Here is a 7,871-nt window from a genome sequence, read left to right as displayed (position 1 = left end):
AATAGCCGACTCAACAGCTGATATGGAAGCATGTCTTCAACACACCTCACACTCAGTCTGTTTAGTCCCTCCTGGCTCACAGATTAAAACTGGCGGTGATTTAAAATCAAGCCTTGTTTGGATGGATTGGCCCCTCATCAGGTCTAGACTGTACTCTATGTTCTATTATTAACAAAGACCCAACATCAAGTCAGGATAAGATCCAGTCTCTCTCTCATCTTAATCCACCATGAGCAGAGCACTTAGCAGAATTTAGCAAGTTACAGTGGCAAGGACAGGCAGAAACCTCCAGCAGGACCAGACTCATGTTAGACACACATCTGCTGAGACCGTGTTGGAGAGAGGGATAGAGGGAGATGACAAATGTAACAAATGTAACAGCGTGTTACCTCAAATAGAAGTGGAGTTAGACCCAGTGTGTGTCGACCCCTGAGACGTCCAACTCATGAAAGAACCATAAAGATCTATTTTCTTAGTGGAAATCACATCACAAAAATCCACTATCATTTTCAATTTCCCTTCCCAGAAAGTGTGACTACCTTTGAAATGTTTTTCTGACACAGAAAAATGTTTAAACATCCAAACATTTATATTTCCCTCAGCTGTAACTGCTTCATCCTCAGTTATCGTCCCGGCCGAGCTGCAGCTGCCCTCTCATAACTTCTCTGCATTGCTGCTGCTGCTCCTCCTGCTCCTGTGTTCTACCTTTACAATGAAACACAAAAGGTATCATTCTTTTAGTGGTATTTCCAAATGTTATTCAGGCCTTGTTTTCAGCTTTGCCTTTGAAATGTTCTGGTGCTGCTTAGCAACAGGCACACACCTGCTGCTTCCTTCAGCTTTCCAACTGATGAGCCGACGCTTTTTACAGCCCAAATTCTGCCACCCTTCCCACACAAGCTAAATGCCACACGTCTAATCATAACAGCTTTGGTAGCTCTTTTGTGCTGATATAAAACATTTACCCACTGAAAAGATGTATTTGCTGGAGTTGTTAATTTTTGGCCTTAAAAGCTTTCTTGAAATTTTGAGTTATCCCTCGTCTGGACGATGAATCGTGAGATTTAAGCCGTGATGAATGTTCCTTTTTACCCGTCTGGAAAAAGCCACCCTCTACTTTTTGAGAACTGAACTTTGTACTTGATATTTCCATGATTTAGCAATGTTATCTTTTATAAATGCACTTTTAAATTCATACTAATCATAATTTAGAGAGTATAAAGGCACTGGAGGGAACTCTGTCCGGCCAGTTGAACTGATATGAACCTTTTCATCGAGCTGTGCCGGCCTCACAGCCAACACGCCATTATGGACTAAACACTGGCAGAAGGAGAGGCTTCAAAGAGTGGGACATCTCTACAAAGCAACAGTTGGAGCTTCAGAAGCAGCTACAAACAGGGACACTGATGGCCACCAGCCACAGCGAGACTTACAACGTGACGTGAATGAGTGATAGGACGGGGGCAGTCAAACAAGGGTTTTAATGCTGGATGAAAGAGGGCGCCTTAGAGTCTGATTTTATCCAAGAGTAAAGCAGAGATTCGTCCGGATGTCATGCTGCAGAAAATTAATAACACTCTGTGATTCAAGAACTTTCACATTGAGAAGAATCAGGATATTTGTCTACAAAATGCTCTCTCTCTCTGTGGATGTTAATTTTTCACTCAAGAATGTGGAGAGCAAAAGCAAAACACTTTGATGCTTTGAGTCCTGAACCACTCAGCAATGCCACATGAACAGTTAACAGGATTACTGCAGTGCAGCAAAAACCTGCATTCAGTCAAGGAGGAAACTGCTGACACATCTGTGATTTGACTTGACATAAAAGTAGCTCAATTATGTTTATATTTAAAAAGTGATTCAAGGAGAAGAATTATGTTTTGACATTTGATGTTAGTTGACCACAAATATCAGAAAAATGGGCTGCTATGGGGCGCCGTTTGTAAAGTTGTTACACAAGTTACACACTGAAATTAGCCGCAACATTTCTCCACATTCAGCTCCCCGAAATGTCTTAAAAAGTTGGTGTGAATTTTTAAAGTCACTTTTTGACATCACAATGTTCTTCTTCACTTTTATTTTTGCAATGCAATATATTTAAGATAAAATCAATGTTAAATCTAAATGCTCAATGTAAATATAAATATTACATACAAATATTCAACATTAAATCTAAATTGTAAATTCTAAATGTAAGCGTTGAATGTAAATGTTGAATGTAAATGTTAAACATAACATAAATGTTGAATGATAAATATGAAATATAAATGTGAAATATAAATCTCAATGTTAAATGCAAATGTTAAATATAAATGACAAAGATAGATATCAATGTTAAATATGAATCCATCCATCCATTATCTTGACCGCTTATCCCATTAGGGGTCACGGGGGGCTGGAGCCTATCCAAGCTGGCTTCTGGCGCACCCTGGACAGGTCACCAACCTATCGCAGGGTTAACACAGACAGAGAGACAGACAACCATTCACGCACACACTCACACCTACGAGCAATTTAGAGTGATCAATCAACCTGGTGAGCATGTTTTTGGACTGTGGGTGGAAGCCAAAGTACCCAGAGGGAACCCACGCATGCACAGGGAGAACATGCAAATGCCACACAGAAAGGTACCCGCCCGGCCGGGGATTCAAACCAGAAATCTTCTAGCTGTGAGGCAACAGCGCTATCCACTGCACCACCATGCAGCCCTAAAATAAATATAAATGTTAAAGCTAAATATTAAATATAAAAATAAATATAAATGTAAAATGTTGCCCTGCGATCTTAATTGTTGAGCTAATATGCAAGTTCACACTACCAAAATAAAATAATGATTATTATTTTATCTGTAAATTTTATCTATTTTATCTACAGAGCACTTTTCAAAAAATGGGTTACAAAGTGTTACATGGGCAGCAAAATAAAACAAGTAGGTCATAAGATCACACAAGGCAAGACAAAGAAATAAAACATATTCTAAAAGACAAAATTCCTTTAAAAGAACTCTAAAGGAATACAATTATTTAAATATATATATTTTTACAACAGTTAAAATCAAGTAGAAAAAATAGAGTTCAGGTAAAATCATGAAAAGCTCTGAGATATAAATATGTTTTAAGAGGAGATTTAAAAGAGATCACTGACTCAGCAGACCTGATCTCCTCGGGCATATTTTCTTCTAAATCACATTTTTAACGGCGGGCAGTCCCTCTGGCAACCAGTAGAGGTCAGTACTGACAGACCAAGATGTCTGGTTTTAGGATTCCCAAAAACCAGACATTTCTACCCTTTGTGCTCAGCTCTGTCAGACCACGTGTCAGCCCTCGAGGACAGCAGAGTTCTCCAGAAGGTCTCTGTGGAACTTGCGGTCTTCAGTGTCAATTACAGGACAGATGTCAGATGAGAGTCCTCAGTAATTAACGAATCATTTGACTTCTCCGTTAAGTGTGATTACAGTCGAGTGTTTATGTTTGAACTCAGAGAGAGTGGATCAGAGAGAGTGGACAGATGATCTGTGAGACTGCTCGGAGCTTTATTCCAGTATTTTCAGGTTGTTCTAAACTCTATAATGGCTCATTGTGGGCGGATCAGTGTTTGAACTTAAATTTTTTTCTGTCTGTTGGAACAATAAAATGTTGAAATGCTTAGACAATTGGACAGATCATTAAAAAGATACATCTTCCTGTAACCTGCTGTTAACTTTATGTCCATAGAGAGTACAAAAACATGTCAGACATTCACAGTTGTTTACTGGCTTGCTGAGATAAAGGTGAATTATGCTGCCGTCTGAAGCCTCTGACTGGTTTCACTCGACAATTATCGTGTCGTGTTCTGGGCGGTTGTCTTTGCTAGCTTGAGTCACCCACCTCTAGAAATCAGAGTGACTCTGATTCATCCCTCAAATTTGTGGATGGACCTGCCTTTGCTGGAGTAAATGTATAAATGTGTTACCTTAGATCGGAGGGAGAAGTTGTCTGACAGTTACAAACTGTCTCACAAAGGCTGACAGGGAGATAATGATGATAGCCTGACAGACTATCATCAAAAAACATTTCTCTAAGGACTAAACAAAGACAAGCATGCATGCACCTAATTAATCAGCAATCAATCAAAGACCAGCATTTAAAGAAGACATGTTCCTTTCTTCAGACTGCTTTTAGTGCCACAAAGGAAGAGGAGATGTGAATGAATGGCTGCTTACTAAAGTCAACGCAACGAGCACATCTCCTGCAAGGTATCAACTACCTCAACATGACTGCACACGCATTAAAACGCTGAATTTCTTTAAGGCAGACTACACATCCATGAGTTTATTTAAAGAGCACGAAACAATCATTTGCATGAATAACATCTCTTCAGTGACACCAACCTGAGCAGATTGTTTCTGATATTCTTATTTTAAAGAGTAATTAGCCTCACATCATGTCACTTCCTGCTGTAGGTGACACACTATTAGTAGACACAGTAAAGCTAATGAAATGCTGCTTTAAACATCCTCATATAACTCATCAGTTTGAGAGCTGATTCAGCTCCAGAAGAAGAGTCACAGGTTAGACTCCCACATACTGTAAGCTCTGGGCTCTGTGGAGCCTCAGGGACGATGTTACGATAAAGCAGTTTAAATATTCAGGGGATGTATGCAGGAGAATCTGAACTAGTTACTGATTTATATGTTTAAGTCAAATAACAAAATGAAGCCAGTGCAGCAGCAGCAGCAGCAGCAGCATATGGCAGCAGTGCCCTCTGATCTGAAACTAAAGTACAATGTGTTCTTTGTTTGGATTATTTATTAAGAATATCTGTCGTCTTGCTCCGCTCCATTATGGTCGAATAATTAATGAGCTGCCTTTATTGCCATTGGGAGCATTTTGGCTTATGTGATTTTCTTTGTTCTGAAGTTAATCTAAAACATGCTACACAAAAGATGAACATCTTTATGGCAAGGAGGAACTTCTGTTCTCGCTGACCTCCGCTGGTTTCGCTCAAAGCTCTCTAATGGTTGATGCACACGAGACGACTTTTAGATCTTAACCGATCTTAAAACACACATTTATGGATATTCTGAATAGTCACTCAATAACATTCTACAAAGAAAACTAAAGCTAACGTAGGACTTCCACTAGATTGGCTGCGGTACGGCACCATGCTCTCTCGTCCGTCAACACCCACCAGCTGTATTTTCAGAACCTAGCACAGAGCAGGACCACCTGACAGCTGGAGTCATGTGACCAAGGTTTTCTCGCGGTAACCTCTGACCTGTTGACTCCAATCCTGGCTCTGCTCATCATGACGGTTTGTTGTTGTAGTTAAGTGAAATACAATCTGGTGATAACACAGAGTGTTTTATTCTGAAAATTAACCAGATGTTTTCATTTTGTTTTGGAGCCTGACTTCCTGTCCCGCTCCATCTGCTCTGTTGAGATTGAAAAATAGAAGTCTTGCGTCTCTGATCTGGAGGGCTCCAACCTGCCGGATCAGAGACGCAGCCGGAATGCAACGGAGTGGATCCAGTGGAAGCCAACACATTGACTAGAATAGAAACCTATCAGATCTGGAGGGCTCTGACCTGCCCTGTAGAAAGTTGGCGTAATTGTACACCACAGTTTTCTTTCAATGCGTGTTTATGGCCAGATGTGGTGCTGTCAGCTTGTTCTACATGTCACTATTTACCCCAACATGCTTTGCGCATGAGTTAAATACTGTTTCACTCAATAAAATGCCTCTCTGCATTATTAGTCGCTGCAGTACAGGATGGAACTTCTCAGATGGAAAAAAGCATCAACAGTGTGTTTTATTCACTGGATCTGTACATTCTGCCCCAACAGATGGGAAACATCCTCCAGATACAAAATCTTCTCCAAAGCTCTCTGTCAAAACTTTCTGAACTTTCTTTTTTAAACAAACTCAAAATGAGTCAGAACTGCTGAATCATTCTGCACTTTGATGCAAAATGACAGAAACACTTTTTATCCAGCTTTAAAAACTTGTTGAATGCTATCATTAACTTGAAGACACTTTTTTTCCACACAGTTTAAGAGTGAGGCTAAACTCCCATGTCGATTTTCTCGTTTTGATCCGGAGAGCTTTACAAGTATTGGTAGCACTCTGTGTAATCCATCTTCTCTTTATCTTTCTATTTTTAGTCGTTTGATAATTGTTTCCTATCTTTCTGTCAGCAGCTTTCTTTTGGACATACGGAGGGCAGCGCTGCAGGGATGGTTTCTTGCTCCACCTGAAACATCGCAACAACTCAGCCGACCATAAATCTTGACGTTTTAACACTCATAGTCCCCAGAAGTTAAAACCTGATGACTTTGGTAATGCTTTATGACCGAGGGTGACACGAGGGGAAGTATGGGATGCCTTTAATCCAGTTAAAAAGTTTCTTTCTAAAAGTAGCTCTTAGAGAAGGGGATTTTGGGAGAAACATGTGACAGGTAGGGAGCGTACTTTTTGGCATTATTTTCAATCAAAGTTATATTGAGCCGCAGAGAAGTTCAATAAAAGCATGTGGTTATGAGTTAAGCTGAACCAGGCCTCAGAGAGTCTAAAGAGTTGCACATAAAGTGGATTTAACAGCATCTTCTGGTTCCCATCGGTTCTCACTTTCCACTGAGAAACATTTTCTAAAAATAGAAACTTAATTAAGGTTATCATGAAGGCTACACAAAATACTCGCCGTAATTATATTCCATTCATTTGACAGATGCTGTGTTCCAAAGCAACTTTTAATAAGTGCACTCAGCCTATAAGCAAAAGAGATTTTACTATAATAACCGAGTATTATAAATGAGAAATCCATCTTCTTGATAATAAATTGACAGGTTGAGCTCTAAAAATACACGGAATGTGTGTGTGAGCATGTTAATGAACGTGCTGCTTTTTGAATGGATGTCATTGTAAGTAGTAGCAGCAGCTGAGTCCTTATTGCAGGAAGCTGGAGGAGATACTACAGATTACAGCAGGTGATTTCATATGTACATAATTACTATAGCTAACACTCACCCTCGCATGTCAGTGTACATTACAAAACAGCACGTCACATGAGGGAAGCAGAGACTCCCACAACACACCAACCCACAAAGGACCTGCTCACAGTTATCCCAATGATGATATTGTAAAGCTTTAATGACTAAAGAGAAATGTGGTGAGTGTGGGGTAATTATTTTGAATGCAGAGTTCCCAATGCAAACATCTTGTAAGTACAAGTAATAATAAAGTTCCAAGTCTGGATTTCTTATTGACCGGGCTTGGGGCTGCCCGCAGTGGCCAAGTGATATATATATATATATATATATATATATATATATATATACAAACATAAGTTTATAAATTTCTACTTTTTATGGGGTATAATAAAAATGATAATTGATAGGATTTGTATACTGATTTTCATGGTACTCAAAGTAGCTTTACAGAAAAATAAAAATAAAGCAATTACACAAAACAACAGAACAAAGACAGAGATGGGGCAGAAGTAGAGGTTATGTGTTGTGTGCTTTTTTGAACAGGAAGGTCTCAAGGTGGTTTTTAAATGAGTGAAGAGAGTCAGAGTTGCAGAGAGCAGGGTTGAGGGAGAAGAGGAGAGAGCGGCTGTTGAAGGAGAAAAAGAGAGAGTGGCTGTTGAAGGAGAAGAAGAGAGAGCAGCTGTTGCAGGAGAAGAAGAGAGAGCAGCTGTTGTTATTGGGGAAGAAGAGAGAGCGGTTATTGACAGAGAAGAAGAGAGAGTGGTTGTTGTTGAAGGGGGGAAAAGAAAGAGCGGTTGTTGTTGAAGGAGGAGAAAAGGGAGCGGTTAAAGGGTTAAAATAAATAAATAAATGAAATTTATAAAAATAAATAAAATAAAGACAAATAATCTTTAAATCATCAGA

The sequence above is a fragment of the Notolabrus celidotus genome, chromosome 3 (genome assembly GCF_009762535.1).
Source record: "Notolabrus celidotus isolate fNotCel1 chromosome 3, fNotCel1.pri, whole genome shotgun sequence".
Classification (NCBI taxonomy): Eukaryota; Metazoa; Chordata; class Actinopteri; order Labriformes; family Labridae; genus Notolabrus; species Notolabrus celidotus.
This window is presented reverse-complemented; position numbering follows the sequence as displayed.